The following is a 19,730-nucleotide window of genomic DNA, read 5'->3' as shown; positions in this document are numbered from 1 at the left end:
TGTTTTTATTCACGAAACAAAGCATCATTTTGTTTCGCAATTTTTAAAAATTAAAACAAAGTGACAGTTGCAAAAAGCTCTTGTTAGCCACATGGGCGGGCAATACAAGTGTTGAGAAAATAACAAAAGAGATATAGAGAGAGAGAGAGAAAGAGAAAGAGAGCGCCAACAAAACGCCATTTTCTCACCGCATTTGAGTGGAGAAAATAAGGTTATTCAGGCTGCAAGGTTGAAAAATTTAAAAATGCCCTGATTTCAATCCAGTCACTCGAGTCACATGTAAGATCTATATATAGTATATAGCCCCGCAAATCGTCGGACAAATGACTATCATGGTAAATGTTGTCACAGGATACAGTAAATGCAGACAAATTGATGTAAATCTAGCTACACAATGATTAAATAGAAAAGTGCCAGCACCAGTGAAATATGGTTGAGTGACTGTAAATGTTGTCTCGTGATTTTCCTGACTCCTTGTCGACATCAGCCAGACAAAAACATCTTTAAGAGGTTTATAACATTTCGATCATATTTTTGTAAGAGTCTAAGAGTAGAGTCTAACACTCGTTCACCTTGAAAGAAATCAATGGAAGTTTTCCAAATAAACGTAGGTGAGATGTCGTGAACATCAAAAATCTATAATAAAACCTATTTTGTGCACACATACCCCCAGCATCTGAACGTATACAAAATACAGTGTACCAGAGGTAATGAAAATCAAATCGCCTTAAGGATGCACACAGCAAATACAAACAGACAATATACCATTCTGAAAACTTTTCTTATTTTTCTACGGTTTCCAGTTGCTATCAACTTTTCAGTTAAAATTATTGTTATTTTGATCTATGACTATGAAGTTCTGGGAAGTTCTGGGATATTGTTTTTTTGTTTAAATCGAAAATAAACAAACTAAAAATATACTAAACTATGACTTGTGGAACTGAAATGCACACAGCCACCCGCACATTTTGCTAACTGAAAACTTTTATTTTACCAGATGAAATTGTTTGGATAATTTTACATGTTCCCGGAACAATTTGTTTATTCGTTGGCTTTATTGTTTCAGGAAGTTTAATTTTCAAATAGGAAGACCATCTAATTTGCTTTTATTATTAAGGATGCACTTAATTAACAACAACTTTCATCATGAACTATCTATCCACTACAATTTCTATTTATAATTTTCAATTTTAGATTAAATTTCATTATTTTTATGGTTTACATAGCTGAACATTGAAAATATGTAATAATGGACATGTTACAGTCAATTATGCTAGTATGAAATAGTTACACGTGTTGTTGATTGTCAATATCATAAGTTAATTTTCATGAAAAGTTAAATAAAACCATTTTGTCGTTCGAAAAATAGGGGAGATGGTGAGTTCACTCAAAATTATAAGTTGATGCAAAGCTTGAAAAAAATTCTACAAAGTTAATTAAATGAAGAGACAACTTATAATTTTTACCACAGACACAATGGAAAACACAGCATAATTGTCGATCCCATCAACGCAAAATTGCTCGTGTGTCTTCCGCCTAATATGTTGATTCTGGGCTCAATGTAACTAAAATTTCAACGTGTGACTCAAACAAAAATTTTATCTGCTTTGTTAGCCAAATTACCCGATACCTATTCTCGTAACGATATCACTTCCCTTTCTGTCAGCATATTTTCGATTTAGCTTCCCGTCAAACTTTATCCTTTTCCACATTTTCCAACAACATCTTTCTCACGAGTCTTTCTCACACACAAGAATCTGAACACTTTTAGGAAATTTTACCACCTTATGCAGCGCAATTTAAATGGTGAAATTTCATCATATTTCCTAGAATATATCTCCGGTCTTTCATACAAATAAAATACAAAAAATATAAATTGAAGCAGATTTTTCATATTCATATTCATGTGTTAATAGCAACGACGACATAGGTAAGCAATGAACTATGGCTACTGTCACCAATTATATAACAAATTGTTAGGCTTAAACTTCCAACAAATCCAACGTTCAACGCTCAAAGACATCTTCAACTTTATGAAGGAAGCAACTGCACGACCAATCGCTTAGCCTGTTACAGACGGCTGTCATCTGTTATCGAACACAACAGCAATAATAAGCGACAAGCTCTGACTAATGAGGTTTTTTTAGGAAGAAACATGTTTAAAACAAACGAAGTAAAAGATTTCTGAAATCAATCTCTGAAAATCTTCGATCAAATGAAGTAATAGTTTCAATAGTAAAACTGTTAATATGCTTGTCGTCTGTGACAGGTTAAGACATAAATACCACATGTTACACAAAGGAGAACCAACCGAGGGTTCTAATTGTATTCATCAATTTGTTAACTGTTAAGTTCATTGTAATTTTACATGTCTTTTCAAATGATGAGCCAATAAACGTAACTAACTAACTAGGCTAAAACTTATGAAGTAAAAGATTTTACGTGTTACGGCATGTTTCATTTTCATTTACATTGCCTAATCACGTAAAGCATTGTACTTACGAGGTTCCAAGTTGTTATTTGACAAGTAGGGAATACACAACTTGGAATTGGAACCTCGGAAGTAATATACTATTAAATTTACTTGCTGAAAATGTTCAAAACAAAAGAAGTAGGAGATTTAGAGTTTCGATAAATATAAGTCCAAATAATTTAAGAAATGTCATGGACCGTTTCGTTTTAACCTCTCGTTTTAACCTCTTACATTACAAAACTTTGAAATTTTATATGTTTACTCTAAAGGGGCGCACGAAATAGTGAGGGCAATACATTTTTTAGTTAACTAAAAAAGACCTTGATTCTCGTTAGAGTTTATCGACGCTGATCGGTTTAACTAGTCCCATTTAAGCTTTGGCTTCGATTTTTCTAGAAATTTTTTCGTTGCTGCTAAGCTCATGAGAATTCTCTTATCGTTTGTCGACTGTCTTAAATATCATTTTTCAACGGTTGTGACGCCATTTTAGGTCTGTGAATAGTGAACAAAATGAGCATCTACTTAAAGTTCGACTAACCCTTTTATGAAACTTCTAGACTTTTATACAGCAAATAGACCTGACTCCAGCAACGAGTTTCTCTTCCTGTTTTTTCTTCTTGATATATTTCAGAAATTTGTTGTTTATACTTCTCTAATAGATTGATTTGCCTGAGGATTTGATTCTCCATCGTTATCCTAATCTACTGACAAATTTAGCAATCATTTTGTATGAAAAATGAACTAATCAATGATGAAGTGAATGTGTGGGAAGAAAGCTTTTTAAGCATTCGTATTACCACTGAAGTGTTACCACCATTGAGACATAAATTTAATGAATTTTAAAATTATCTCATTTTCATTAGAAAATTTAATTGAAATTTAAAGTGATGAGTTCTATCAATAATTGCTATCACAAATAGAAGCAAACGCATTAAGAAAATGTGCTTTTTAAATTTGCATGAATGGATGCGAAATCGAGTGTTGGCGCCGAGACGAAATAATAATAAGATGTCCAACATATATAAATAAGAATGGATACAATTTTCAAGCTTGAAAACTATGAATAAAAAATTGTCTTGCGTGTGAATCGAACTAAATAAAAAATTGGAAATTCTATGTTAGCATAATATGGTTGGCGTTTGCATAATAAGAAAAGGAAAATGTTTTCAATTCAATTTTGGGCACTGAATACATTAAAATCTTTGCTGCCCTCATAGTGGTCCATTTTTAATTAAATGTCGTTTAGCCGTAATCATTATAATTTGTTGTTAAATTTAATGTTTAAAGGTGTAAACGACTGTAACAAACGTAATATGCCTCCAATCGTACGGTGAATTTTGGTTGGTAGCAATATTGTTTCTCCTTCATCATTTATATTAATAAATTTTGAAAATGTGCGCAGCAACAATCTGAACAATATTCAACGCACCACTTCCCCAGCAAACTCACCTTCACACATAGTCATACATACATATACGTGAAATCGTTGCTACCCCTATTTGCTTTCTTTTACAATGATATTATTTGATACATTCATGTTGTGAATAAAAGGAACTGTTGAGCCATCAGAAGTAACACTTTTGTTTCGAAACGCTTGGCTGATACACTTAGCTGGAAACTGCAATAAAAAAGTATTAACCGTACTTTGGAGTTAATTATTTTTGTCAAAAGCTGAAAAGTGGTATAAAGAACATATAATTTTGTGAGATTGTTTAATAGAAGTTCGTATTTAAATTGCTGTTTTTCACACAAAAGTTGATGTGGTGGAGAGCTTAATTTGTGCTTATTAAATATTAAACATAACTGTTGGTTCTTTGTAGAAAGTTTTTGTCAAAGAACAAAGGTTTTTTTTGTAAGTGGAAACGGAAGTTACACAAATTTACTTTCAAATAACGTACCGGTGCTCCTCGCTTTTACATTTACCGAAAGAAAAGAAGTTTAAAAAGGTGAGTGGTTAATTAACAAATTGATACAAAATTGTAGCAAATGTAGTTTCTCGAAATGCGTATTCTGTTGTTTTGTATACTCGAAACCTCGAAGGTTTTTTTCCAAGCCTTTATTCTCGATTTTATTTTCATTTTAAATCAAATCATTGGATTGAATTTCAAGACAACAATCCACTCTAAAAAGCAATATAAATTGGATCTCTTCGATGTTCCAAAAAACGTAAAGGATTAATTTGTATAAGACTTGGTACAAGTTATTGGTACCTTACACAGAACAGTATGAAGCATAGAAATCATAGACATTTGGTGAATGTTTCTCAATTTTCTTAATATCACTGTACTTCAATCCATATTGGATATTAACTAATGAAAATGTGACTAAAGAACTCTAAACGTCTTTCTGGAACATAGATGCTGGTCATGCCGATCTCATTAAATTTCTTAATCTATCAAAATTCCGCCAAAATTAGTTGGTATAATCGGATTAGATGTTATATCACTTCCTAATAAATATTGAACGGACAGTAAATGTCATTAACTATCTATTTGATATATACTTCGTAATCCTTGGATTTACTGTTCATCGGAGTTCGTCAGAATCAAAATCTGTTAATTTAATATATTGAGCAAAATCAAAGTTACATTAAAGTATGGTTGGGTGGATTATGTATGGGTACACAGTTAACGTCTATATATTTGCGAAGTTTCAAAACAATTCTTTTCAAATTTAGAAAATTAATTTCCTAACTTTATGAGTGAAACCATAAAAAAGCCTCTGACAGCTTCTGTATTTGAAATTTAAAAAAAATTGTTGAGTAATTGGACCGTAGTTATCTTCTCACCTGAGCTGAAACTTCGGAGCATTTTTTTGTGAAAAACGATGTGTAGACCTCAGGAAAAAAGTAAGAAATTTCTTTTTCTCGGGTGACTTGTTACCTTCACACACTAAAAACACTCTCGAAATGAAATTTCCCTTAGTGGACGAAATACTATTGAAAGTTTAGTTGACTGGTTGTTTGGATTGTAAGTCCTAAGTCTGACTTACTAACCGAAGGAAATCAGGGACTAAAATAAGGATTTCTGTGCAGGTGGGAAACTTTTCGAAGGGGCGTCTAAACACAAAATCTTGGGCGCCAAAGTAACAATTTTTTATCCAAAAATAATATCATGCGTTCAGGACGTTGACGTAAATATATTTTACGATTTAAAGGGAATTATTCTCCTGACCGTAAGTCTAGGGTTTTTCATCCAAAAAATCATTCAAAATGTCAAAATGTAATGTCTAGTCAAGTTGCCGATCATATTTGATAATAATCTGCAATTTTCTGGAATTTAATTTTTCGGTCATGTTAGGGGTGTATTTTTACCTGTGGAAAATGCGTCCACAATATGACCTAAAAATCAAATTCCAGAAAATTGCAGATAATTATCGGTTTACTGGACTAAAAGGTGTTTTTGGTAGAATATCAGCCCTGAAAATCACAATAGTGGTGCGTTTTTGGGTATATATCTCAATGAATGTAACTGAAAAAATTCTTAAGTAACGTCTGTAACATCTGTGATTTTTGCAGAATTTTTGGACCCCTACTTAGAGGTAAAAGTATTTATTCAAATATTCTTCGTTAAATTAGGGTGTGTTCCGCCATTTTAAAAAATCTGAGTAAATTACATAATGTAGGCACATTCAATGAAGGCAAATCAAGTGACCAAAAACGGTAGTAGCACTTTTTGTCTAGCATATGGAAACATTTGCATACGTTAACACACCAGAGAGAAATAAATGAGAAACAAAATTCACATTTTTGTTAATAGCTCCATTTTGGAGTTTCATACGCCACTCCACTGAAAGTAGTTCTAGGCCAAGTTCTTTCGAATGATTTAGTTCCTTTAGTGTCACTTTTTACATGCCAACCCTATGTTCTTTCCATTTTTTTTAGTTTTTGGGAAAGTGAAAGCTACAAATGTGAAATACTTTGATTCTGTAACTGTATCTCCATCTAAATGATATCGACAATACCATTATCATTTTCCAACTAGGTTCAATGCGCCGCAATCAAAATTTGTATTAAAGTTACATTCATTTGACTATTTCAAGTCAGATAATTGTAACTTTTCTTGTGGGCAGATCTGGATTCGCAGGTGGGAATTAGAGGGGCGCAGGTGGGAAAGTTCCCACCTGCGATGTTCCTTAGTTTAGTCCCTGAAGGAAATCGAGAATTTGAATTAATTTCTCAGACAAACTATAGATCAACATTATGTTTGCTTCATATTACCCTTGCTTGGAAAACAGTCACTAGCATACTGCCTCACTATTCAACCATCTACACTGATAAAAAAGATTTTGGCGGTGTACTTCGGATATGTATGATATACTTCTGTTATGCATAGTATGCGTCGGGTATGTATGGCAAACCTGTCGTATGTATGTTTACGTACGATATGTGTGCCATACATCTCACGCGTGTAGTCGACGTAGGACATGTGTAAAATTTTGGTATGTGTAACTTCATCGCAAAATTACCTCATACGCCCAACACGTTTGAGAAAAGCACACGTTTAGGATGTTTGTATACGCATGGTAAGTATGATGTCAAAAGATCGTACTTGTTGTGCGTTAACATTCGTACACTGTGCATTTTATATTAATAGCAACTATGTCAAGTCCTTTACGTACATGAGATAAATGTATCTGTATCAGGATTTTAGGATTCACTTAAAAACAGAAATATTAAATTCAGTCATTTAAATTTCAAAACGTTTTATTCCCTGAGTTCCAATCTCATACTGTTGAAATATCGAAATATTACGCAAAAAGAAGAAGAAGGAATTACGATTACGATTCTCAATATTAGGTCATTGTCATATACCATAGTTCTAATTAGAATAAAAAAAAATATTTTCAAAGTTTCATATGTGTGTCATGTAAGTAAACGTATAGCATGTATAAGTACTTTGTGTGCAAACGTGCTCCACGTTTACCTACTTCTACAAACGCTTCACAATACAACTATCAATGTAGTATGTCTTAATTGCAACATTGGTTGAAGCGCCGTTTTGAGATCAAGAGGTCCCCAGTTCAAACCCAGCACCAAACATGAGAAAATTTTTATCTAAGAAAAAATTACGATATAAATGAATAAAAACACGAAAAATAAAAAAAATTAAGATTAAAAAGAACGAAATTTGACGAAATAATGTACATCAAAATTTCATTTTATTTCGGATACCAGAGCAAACGTACTGGACGTTTACTGACGCAGTGCACGTGTACTAAACGTTCCCGAAGTTCGATCCAAAAATAGCTGTCTGCCAGCCAATTTACACGTCCACTACGTACAGTACACGTCCAGCGCGTTAACTTTTCTATCAGTGTACCATTTCTCGAACATAAAATGCCATTTACAGTTCTTGTCGCATAATGGTTATATATGACATCGAGTGCAAAGTACTTTATGGGGCTCTAAATATGTGCCACAATCCGGGTGTCATAATACACATCGTGAGCCTAATATAGTACTTTGCACCGAGATTCGTACAACGATTTATGTAACAGAAGCATCTAACGTTTGCAAATTATCCGAACGAGAAACAAGATTTAAGTACAACTGGCTAAAACGTAGAAAACTGATTCAGAAAATTCGCCTAAACTTTTACGAACTCTACGTTTTCTGTGTTACCAGGCGGAGCACATTTCTTATTTTTGTCGTCATTGTTGATAACAGATGTCAAATACGTGTTGAAGATCAATTATTCAAATTAAATATTAACCTGTTACAGACGGCAAGCATATGACCAGGTCTATTACTTCCATCGATCAAAGTATTTTTGATCAGTTGATTTCAAATCTTGTACTTCAATTTTTCTATTACCCAGAACATGCCATTATTTTTGTCGTCGTTATCGATAACAGATGAATAGACGTATGTGACAGGTTAAACTCGAAGACTCCATTTCGGAACGATGTAGGTTTTGGTGGTTTTTCGGGTTTTTCAGAAAGAGAAAAGTAGCGAAATTTTTTTTAGTGAAAGTGATAATGATGTGATGCACAGCAGGCCCAGTGGCGGCCAAGCCCATGACTCCCCGCGGATTCAACCTGCTAAGTAGCTTACTGGTTAGTAATTAAATTTTTTCTGACGAGTCTTTTTGTCAAAGATTTAATTGAACCGAAGGTTGGTGGACTAAAGCTATTCGAAACAATAACTTACAGGCCTTAAAAAATAATTTATTTATAAAATACGAAAATGCAAAATGTAATTTTAAAAAGATCAAAAGCTAAAAGAAAACTCTCAAAGCTTTATTAATAACCCGCCAACATAGTTTGTAAAGTTGATCAACCGAATAATATTTTATTAACGGAATGTGAGTTAATGAAATAATTTAAAAGCTGCACCACAATTACACAAGCGAATAAACAAATCCATTTACCATAAATATTGAAAAATAAAACAAGATTATATGAAATTGTAAATTCCTCGTGCAAAGTCAGTAACAGACCGAGCTCGGTTACCGATTGCCTGCACTAATGATTACTAATGTTATCTGATGGGTACACCATCGCGATAATGCGAAAACATTACCTAATTCTCTAGAAAGAATCGTATATGCGGAACAAGTTAGTTCATTAAAATTTATTTCATTGTGCCATAGTTTGTGTAGGCAATATCTAACCACCTATACCTGCAATTATTACGAAAAGGTTCATAAGACTGGGTTATTCAAACTTTACGTTATATTTGTATAACATGTGGATACAGTAGTATCAAGGGAATTATGGAGTCCCGAGGATAATATTGAAATTTGAACCTATCCGGTCTACAAACATTTTTATGATTTGGACTGTAATTATTGATCTGTTGTTTGCTACACTTTGTATGGACGTTCAAGTCAAAACTGTAATTGGAAACTTTAAGTATAATATTGGATATGGCTTTGTTTGAAAGCTGTGGGCAAGGGGATTACCTTGCCAGTTTTCACTGGTACTTTTCCTACTTATTCGCGTCAACAGACATGTATTTCTCATATTTACTTGACACTGACCACGGCATAGTAAAATAAACCAGGCAGGAGCGGTTCATTTTCGAAACGTCAAATAATTGACTGTATGAAAATGAACTCAAATGAACACAGACATAAAATGAAAAATTTTATTCGCAAAAACTATAGGGCTACTAGATTATTCAGGTCCATAGTCAAATCAGCACTCCTGCCTGGCTAACTTTACTCTGTCGTGCACTGACTCATTAGGCAGAGTGCAATTTCCACTTAGAATTATAAGTTGATGTAAACGAATACCCTCTCTAGCAAACAAACTTCGTTTTGACGTGGTCAAAATACTGTTGGATGTTATGGACTGGCTGCAGGATATTTCGGATAAGATTCCGCTAAATTTTTCGACGCTGGTATCGTCCATAAAATTGCAACGACATTACCCTTCTGGATCGCTACACTTATTCGTTGTATTTGATACGATGTTGACCGCTTTTCATTGGTACATTCAGCAATTTTACTACCAACATATTTAATAAAATCCAAACCAATTTTTCCTATAACTCCCGATGTTTCTGTGGCAACAGGAATGAAAATAAATTGTTTGGACAAGTCGCTGTAATGGTTGATTTTTCTACGCTCGCCTTATTTATTTGTTTGAAGAAATCATGTTGACTAATTTCTAATTTTACACGTAGAATGCAAACATTTAAAAATTATAAGTACTTAACTATCTTCCTTATTCACAGTATATGGAGTGGAGTAGAGAGTCAATATATAATTATAAGTGAAAATCGCAGTCTCCCTGCTAACTCGGTATTTACACAAATTTACGCGGAATTTACAAAGGCTTACACGAATTGATCCATTGATATTCACCCGTAATAAACCTTGGTATTACACTCTGGCATTTACTTTTTGCGGATCAGAGGAAAACATTTTCCAACACAGTCATGTTGCCACGTTTAACTTGTTGAATTTCATGGTAGCATAGCAAAGTAGGATTTGGCGGTATTTGCGTACAATAAGGTCTAACGGTAACAGTCCCCTATTACCTACTACTTTTGCCCTTTGCAAAGGTTAATATTGGAAACAAATTAATTAATTAACAAATAAATAAATTTAATAGATCAATTTCAATAACATCACACCTTCAACCCCTGTGAAAACGTACATAATATTGTCACCTAGAAAAAAAACGAGCCAAACAGAAATAAAACATCTGATAGAAAGAAATGACAAATTATCATACAAAAAGCCAATAAACTTCACCCACCCATAAATGTGTGTATATATGGGCCTAAGGTTATACATCAAACTTTTTTTTTTGTTTCGTTGTTGTATCGATGAACGATGAAAAATCGTGAAAAACAAAAACAAATAAATTTCCGTTTTATCCACACCAGCGAAACGAGAATCTCAAATGCTATTCGATGGATGTATGTATTACAAATTGCGATCATGTTCGATGTTTTCATACTTTTAAATTTATGTCTTTTTTAAGGAGTTCCTCATAATAATAACGACACACATCAAGCCGTTTGCGTTGGCTTGAAAGTATTTTGTATTTCTTCTTCATGTCCCGTTCACTGTTTATATTACAATGGAACGATGTAATGAGATTTGTAAATTTATTACAGAAAAGTTCTAGAAGAAGAAAACTCATGCGTTATTCGTCCTTTTATTTTTGTAGACGTAATGGCGTGAAGATTAAGTTATATTAGAAAGCCATATTTTCGATAAGCGATAGAAACGGTAGAACATTTCACATGTTGAGTGGCTTTAGCCCTGAATGTTCGTGTTCTTATATACAGAGAAAAATTTCGGGAATTGATTGATTTCTCTTATGTTGATTTCACAATGGAATCTCAGTTTTCACCAAAATAATTATAGATCATGTGACTGTATGGTTATACATCTTCCCTCACTGTCTGGACTTCGCACCTATTTCTGTGAAAATAAATATTGCTTTACTAGTGATGTAAAGTGACCTTTCCATCCCTAGGGAAATGTCCATACATTGCTCGTAAAGTAAAACATTATACTACGCTCGGCAGAGAGATGCTAATACGACAACTGGTTCGTTACGACGGATGGAGGGAATATTGTCGAACGATTTTGAAATCCAACTGTCATTCGACACATTCCCTCTATCCGATGAAACGACCCAGTCGTCATAATAGCATCTTTCTGACACTCGAGAAATAATTTGATATTTCGTATCACGATGAGTTAACGGACATTGGGCCTTTGGACACTTTTACTCATCTGGGTACTAATGTCTCGTGTACAACGTACTGGGTAGACAAAAAAGTAAATCAACCCTCAACAGACCATGACAAAATTTTGTTTTGTTCACGATTGTTCGAATGACGTTTCTATTAGGAAAAGTGCCGCACTTTCTCTCCCGTGTGAACCAAATAGAACTTTTCTCACTTGAACTGTCACTTTGTTTATGTTTATGTCAAAAACTATATGGTGATTTGATGTTTTGTGGATAAAACGGTAAATCACTCCTCGCACATGCGAAAAACGCTGTGTTCATCTCTGGGAGAAATAAGAAATTCTACCTCGAGCAAAAATGTGTCCCTCACATCGCTCTTATTGAAATTTCCTATTTTATCGCCTTGGTAAAAAGTAACTATTACAATTCATTTGCCGAGGGATCTGAAAAATTTGATGACTGCTACAAGGAGCATTTTACAGACGGCGTACTTTCAATGGCAAACAACTAACCATTAATTTTTATCTCAGAATTTTCTCGGAGTACGGTTGAAGAAATTAGCAGTGTTATTGATGAAGCAAAAAATAAATATCTCAAAAGAAAACACATTATCTAGAAAATCGGAAATTTTATGGTGAGAAAAAGGGTATTTCATCCTAAAGCTTTGCGCCGTGTTCACATCAATATCAGAACAAAGTTGTTAACCTATGGGACTGGTTTCTTTTTTATTATTGTGTAATGAAGCCCCTGTATTTTACTTTTACTTTTACTGAGGGAGTGATTGGTGGCATATAAACGTTGAATTATTAAAGGTGTGTGGGCGTCAGAAAACATTACTGTGTTGTGTTGTTGAGTTGTGATTCCTTTTTTTTTACTTCAGAAACATGTGTGAACATCAAAAGCTAATCTATCATAATGAAAAGTTACATAAAACATTTGTGATATTTAGAGTAAAGAATTGATCATTCCGTTCAACACAAGGTTTATACAGTGAACAAAACTATGTTGGAAACGGTTTTCTTTTCATAAAAAAGCCGAACATATGTTTCTTAGCAGACAAAAAAGAGAAAATTAAAAAGAAAAAAATTGGTCGCTGAATTGGTGTCTAACTGAATTTTCTAATCAATACATTTGAAAAGGGCTACTAGAGTCATCTGTTATATACAACGACACAACAAAAGTAAATAAACAACCTTGGCTATGGACCGTGCTTTCTTAAATAGCAAAAATAATAGTTAATCAAATGAAGTAGAAGATTTGATATCAAACTGTAAGTGATACTTGAAACAAAAGAAGTAAAAGATTTAATAGTTATATGACGATTCGCTCGCCATTTATTAAAGGGTTAAATCTTCGAGTAACAACAATGCCTTCGCATCTTCATCATCTTTTTCTATGCTTCTAAAGTATTTCACCAAAACGAGAAAACTGCCATAATAAGCGGAAGAAATTAAATTTAAATGTGAAAATTCAGTTAATGAAAACTTGCTAACTACATCGTTACGAAACAAATGTAATGATTTAATTACATTTTATTCAACGACGACGGGGGTCCATTTAACTGAAACTAACGGAATACCGTAAAACAGACAGCGTAGAATGCACCTACCTTTGCACCTACACAAATTTCACAACGGATAACACTGATAAATTTCCGCAGAATAACAACACAACCAATTTATCCAAATTATAAATATCATCATGTCCTAAATTGTAAATAGGAATACAACGTGCAGTAGAAAGCCATTACATCTAATTGTTTTCATCATGCTTTGTAAAGTTTTATTAATTACAATTATGTGACCGCATAAAAGATGTTAATAAAACACGACAAAAAAGTCGGTAGTCACTGAAGTCATTTGGAATGGGTCGCTTATTCATAACATAACTTTTACCACCACCGCCACTTCATTTCAATTAAATTCAGTTCAGGTGGAATTCAACATGTGAGTCATCAGTTTATATTGATATTCTCGTTGATATTTCAATACGAAAATATGAAACTAAACGGGTCGTTCCAATGTGTATATTATGTGCCTACGGTGAAAAGTTTGCAATAGAACTCTGGATCGTCCATAAACTTTCTTCAAACAAATGAGAGATAAGCGTGTGTGAATGTAGACTCAAAAGTTGTTATCAAAAATCTCCGCAACACAATTTAACTTTACCTAGATATTACACAAAATACCACCACGCGAAGAAGATAAATAATGTCAATAAATTTCATACACATTTTGCATCATAAATCATACAATGAAATGTGTACAGGAATTTCGTGTGTTAAAGGAGCTTCCCGATAGGATACGTTTTTATTCTTCTTATTTTCATCACAAAAGTAAGAAATGATATTATCATATTGATAGTTACACAATGCAATCGTATGCATGGTGTGTATCTATGAAAGGTACAAATTCAATAACAAATAAATTGCTCGCTACATGCATCACAAAATAAGTTTTCGAAGTGAACAGATTTAAAAATTGTATTATGGGTCGATTGATACGAAATAAAAATAATTTCTGAAAAGGATATTTTCGAAAATTCAACAACTAACTTCGAGAAGAAAATGTACATCTTAAATCGTAATAAGATTTCCGTTTGAAAATATTGAGCATTTTTCTTTCAATTTTAATTCTTTTTCGAAAAAGAAATCGAAACGAATTCTACATCAAGAATGTCAATAATGAGAATTTGAATAGAACGATATCTGGTTCCCGTCTATATGTGAAATTATTCGTTTCGATAGATGTGCTAGGCACACTGTATATGAAATAATGGTAATAGCATCAGATATGTATCACACATGCCACACACTAAAAATGAAAACCTTGAAGCCATTTGGGTAAAATTATCCGAGTCCAAGTGACATAACAGATTTATATACTTTTTGTTACGAGGGTTTCGCACTTCGACAGGTGGGACGAGTCAAGGTTCTTTCAGAACCGAAAATCATTCTTTTTCTGACACACTTGCTGTCTGTAACATCAAGCAATAATTTGATCGAAAGTTTCATTTAAAAAAAGACAAAAAAAATTTCGGCCAATATAATTAGCGAGTCACTTTCTGCTTGTAATATTAGTATTTTGAAGGCACTAAAATGGGACAATAATGACATATTACATATTTACGTCACAACGACTGATAAATTGAAAAGGAAAATTTACCAGTGAAGTTTGTCGATCCGAGGCGAAGCCGAGGTCAATAACCACGCGAAAACTTAACTTTTCATTTTTAGTAGCATGCAAAAGCCATTTCTCACATTTACTGAAAAACGTTTAATGCACCTGGTTCGTTAGTGGTGAAAACACTGAAAATGCCTACGAAAAAGCCCATCAAATCCCTACAAACAAAACATCTGTAAAAATTCCAAAAATTAAAAATTTTCATACGAAAATTCAAAAAGCTACCCGAGAATCGCCTGAATTAACAATATGGCCAGTACAAGCCTGTAACATACGATGTGTTATTAAACTCAGTCTCGTTGACAATTTTAATATATTTTATCACATACGCGCGGTGTTCGGATGTCAAAATTACTCAACTAGAAGTTTAATTCAAAAATTACACTTCAGGTCTATGTTGTTGTCTCGTTTTCGCTTATGTGATAAAATAGAGTACACACTTGTCACTATCAGTCTCGGCAAGCCTCGACTTCTTCGTGACAAGTGTGTAATATATATTGTCCGATTATATCCTGCTTTTCTTTTGCCTCCTTAAAAATTTAAGATCAGCCCTTTATCGGATCGGTAAACTTCACGCAAGAAGAACCATTTCCAGCAATTAGTCGGGAAACAGCAACATCTTTTTAATTTATTTTGATTCGTTGACTTATTTTAAGATACAATTTGTTCGACGACATTTGAAAAAAACTATTTTGTTTTTTTTTTTTTTAATTGAAATCAAGACTCACAACATTATCTTCTTTAAAAAAAAAACGCAAAAAACAATGTCGACTTTTTCTTCGTACGGCTTTGGTTTCTCTCTATAATTATGACATTTCCCTTTGTATTTGCTTAAATGTATTTGTGTTAGCAGCTCACTGCCTTCTGACTGCCTCTTTGACAGCATTTACAAAAATGTCGTTTCGCATAGCCCGATCATTAAAAATTAATTTATAAAAAAATCTGCTCAATTAAATTGTTTCTGACAACGCAAATATTTCTAATTTTGGTTATAGAATCAAAATAAATTATAAAAAAAATTATCTGTTTCCTGACTAATTGTCGCAGTAACGCACAGCATTCAGTGCCGGACTGGCCCTATGGGCGTTCGGGCGATTCCCGAAGGGCCTTTTGATTTTTGTATGGATAAATGACAACGAAGGGCTTTTTGAAAAATTTCTCCATACAACGCCCGAAGGGCTTTTTTGAGCCAGTCCGGTACTGATCAGCATTTGACCGGTGAATATTTACATTTACATGGCAAGTGTTAAAAACTGAAACGAAGGATTTTCATGTGAATTTTGTTGATCTGAGGCGAAGGCGGGGTCAATAATCACACGAAAACGAAACTTTTCAACTTTTATCCTGAGTTTTGTAATGAACGATTTTCGACCCGCAAGCTTGTAAAATATTTTATGTGTCAATGCGAAGATAAACCCGAATTCACTCTCCAATCTAAAGGCGGATACACATTACCATCTAGCGTCAGTTTAGAATACAATATTTCGCAATATTTAACGAAAGAGAGAAGATCGTATTCTCATTTCATGCGAAATATGCAGAATCACAGAATTCTGAATATTCAGTATTTTGTCGATTCTTATGTCAATTTTTTCCATGTATTCGGGTTCGGTATCTTGTGCGTCATGTGTTATACACATCTAACTATCATATCGTTCAATATCGTCGTATTTTTTGGTGCAAAATTGTTGGGAATATGACAAAAGTAAAGCCTTATGTGTATCCGCCTTAATGCACATTTCACCAAACAGAGGACATATAGTGCATCACGTACCGTTCAAGTATTTACACGCTTAGCTTCAACTTGTTTGAGACTGAATATTAATAGTCGATACTAACGAACACACAAGATGCAACTTTCCAAAAAAGCGAGGCAAAAGTTTTAGGACATCATATAGAGTAGCTTATATGGGCGAAGTATGTATTCAGAATTTTATTTCACGTCTTGTTGAATAATTAATTGTTTCCAAAATTTTAGCTTAACTTTACTCGCTACATTAATTGAAATATCAAAGAGAAAAGCCAGATAACTTTTTTTCACAACCTACACCACTTATGAGAAATAATTGTTTGTCACCGAGTTATTGTGTCATCTCCAAGCCCACGGATACCGTGTATTGATTTCACTGAGTAGGACGGCATTTAAAGTAAAATTTTACAAATTATTGGCTGAGTGAAATAAATTGACTCATCGAATGAACGACCGGTAAAATAAAAAGTTGATTCTCAATTATGGCTTCAGCAGATTTTAGTTTTGCGGAGCCAATTAATAATAACAGAAAATTCAATAAACTCAATTCCATCGTAAAATGAATGGTAAAAATCCTTGACGTTTTGGCGCGGTCGTTCGTGTAACTTTTTTCTGGTTGATTTCCAAAAAAAAACTTTTAATTCAATTTCGGTAATGAGTTTCAAATCTTATTATGTAACAATGCATTATAACACGAACAATTATTTCTTATAGCAATTTGTCTTACCCTTCTTTCAAAATTAGTTATGTCTTTTTTAATAGACTTAAATCCCATTAAAAAAGCTCCTTCTTTTTGATAACTCAAATAAATAGAAAGAAAAACTCTCTCATGTTGTAGTCTTCTATACGAATTTAAAAAAAAAAGAAAACAGTAGATAAGCAAGAAAATGTAACACCCCACAAGTTAACAGCATTGTTAGCACAAAATCGTTTGTGGGAAAAAGGTTAATTAAATCATTGCAGACACAGAGGATACTAGCCTCACATTCCCAAGTCATCATCTCGTTCTCTGTATAAATACGTAGCTCATAATAGACTGATTATGTTTTATTGTATGGTTAGGTGTGGATTTTGTATATAATGCGATGGTTATCTGGCGTTGTATGATATGTTGAAATTCTATCTTAACGTACGAAGTAACAACGCATGTTATAATCCATGGGGTGAGCGTAGGAATGGTTTAAATTTGTGGTTATCGTTTCTAATTATATTGGTTTCAATTAGTATATTGCTACACGGTTAAGCCACACAGGAATCTTGTTTAAATCTTCCATCAATGATTGGCAGACGTTCGTTAAGTTAGTTGAGTTTATTAATAAACCAGCTCAACATCGTCGTTTCACTATCTAGATTTCGTCAGTTTTCGTCGTTTCACTATCACACTTTACCATGTAATTTTGTGTAAAATTCGGTCTTTTGAAACTACATTGTCTGTTTGTGTACCAGTTAACATTCATTCTTTATTCATTAACTTTAATTTCGAAAAATATTCGCTTTTTGCCGTTGTTTTGTGTAGGCGATGCAAAATCAAATGATTGCATTTTACTTCAATTAAATCTGACTTTTGTTCTATTATTGTTAGTAGTCTGTTAGTAGATTATTAACTCTAACAAGCTATTAATTGTTACATTTGTTGGTAAATGGTGAAACATTTTCATTTAGATCTTTGTTTGAAGAAAAGTGTGTTATGACATCAAATGCACGCAATGTAAAAGAGTCGAAATTACAAATTGTGGTGAAGCGCAAAAAAATACGAAAAGAAAATAACGAAGTAGAGGCTCGAGAGGTAGTAGAGTCTACTAAACGTTTAATAAACGGAAAATGGATTTACTGCGATACATTCATTAGATGTGCTACTACTACGAATGAATATTATGCGAGTGGTAGATTTCGAATGTTGATGCGTCAATTAGACGAAAATGTAAATTAATTTTGTTGGATTCGTGTCTTACGTGTCGAACGCTTTAGCTTTAGTGTACGACAAGAAAATTATTTATTAATTTATTTTAAAGTTTAAATCTGGAGAAGTACAACGCGAGGCACACACATATCAGAAACCTGGAGTGAAGACTGTGGATGGATTAGTTTTCGTGTCTGGGCTCTAAGCTTTCCAAAAGCAACAAATAAATCAAAGACGAAGACTCATTGATTGTTTTTGAGTGATATTAAAATGAATAATTGAAAAAAATTCTTCGAAAAAGTCGAATTCGGTCTTTTCCCGCAGTTTCCTGAGAACATTATAACAATTTGCTCACGAACAAGTCCAGCGAATCATAGTTGAAATGAAATGTCAACTCATCACTAAACTTTCTAACTTTTGGCCAGTCTGCAGTAAAAGCACCATCAAACTGAAATTCAGCAAATTAAGCCACATACCCATTCGACCTTCTGGTTCTTCTATGGATATGAAGTGGAATGGATCTAACTTTGTTCAATTGTCATCCACAGATGACTAAGTCATCATTATACGTGGGTTTGGGTTACTCGAATGCTAATCATTCGTCTATAGAAGAATCAAGAAGTCGTATGAATGTGTGGACTAAGAAGGTTTGAAAAAACTTTCATAGGATCGTATATCTCTGTGCTAATATCAGTGTAATATCACACACATAAACGAGATGAAAGTTGATAGTTTCTAAAACTTTGCAAACTTTTTCTCAAAAATGTATTTATTTATTGTTTAAAGCATTCGTTTCCGCTTCACTAAAGAGATGTGGGTGCGACGACATTCTCTACAAAAAGCTTAACTCTTCCAATGTAATGTGGCTAAAATACAAGCACCACAAAGAGTGACTTAAAAAGAATCACTCGAATGAATTTGGATGTATGCATGCCACACCAACATCCATATATCTAAGTAAAAGTCTGAAAGGTATGTGTCATTATCAATTTTCACAAAAGAATACAAAAAAAAAAGTTCAAAGATACTCGATATACTCCCATGTGGTGGCGGTGGTGGTAACCTACACAAAATGTGCTTAATACAGACAGAGAACGAAATGAAAAATTGATTCTCTTTTATTTTTCTTAAGAATACACATTTCCATTAAGATGAACATTAATCGGTTTCCGTTGACGCGATTTTCGTTGTTTGTAATTTTTTATCGAATTGTAGGAGAGCGGTAAACATTGTAATGTTCAATGGCTTTTGTCAATGAAATTTTTCTTT

The 19,730-nt window shown here is 33.4% G+C and overlaps 1 protein-coding gene across 2 annotated transcripts in view; it reads left to right on the top strand.

The window, feature by feature from the left end:
* The first annotated feature begins 4,037 nt into the window (after nucleotides 1-4,037).
* The window catches only part of LOC119086027 (allatotropins-like), a 40,292-nt gene continuing 24,599 nt past the window's right edge, over nucleotides 4,038-19,730 (top strand). The window contains exons 1-2 of one of the 2 annotated variants that reach the window (XM_037196600.1): nucleotides 4,038-4,423; nucleotides 6,969-6,973. The gene's annotated coding sequence lies outside the window, so the exon portion shown is untranslated. The remainder of the gene's footprint in view (nucleotides 4,424-6,968; nucleotides 6,974-19,730) is intronic. The other variant, XM_037196602.1, reaches the window with a different exon arrangement.

Source organism: Bradysia coprophila, chromosome IV (genome assembly GCF_014529535.1).
Source record: "Bradysia coprophila strain Holo2 chromosome IV, BU_Bcop_v1, whole genome shotgun sequence".
NCBI classification, from domain to species: domain Eukaryota; kingdom Metazoa; phylum Arthropoda; class Insecta; order Diptera; family Sciaridae; genus Bradysia; species Bradysia coprophila.
Note: the sequence above shows the minus strand (reverse complement) of the source record. Positions and strands in the feature narration are given on the sequence as shown.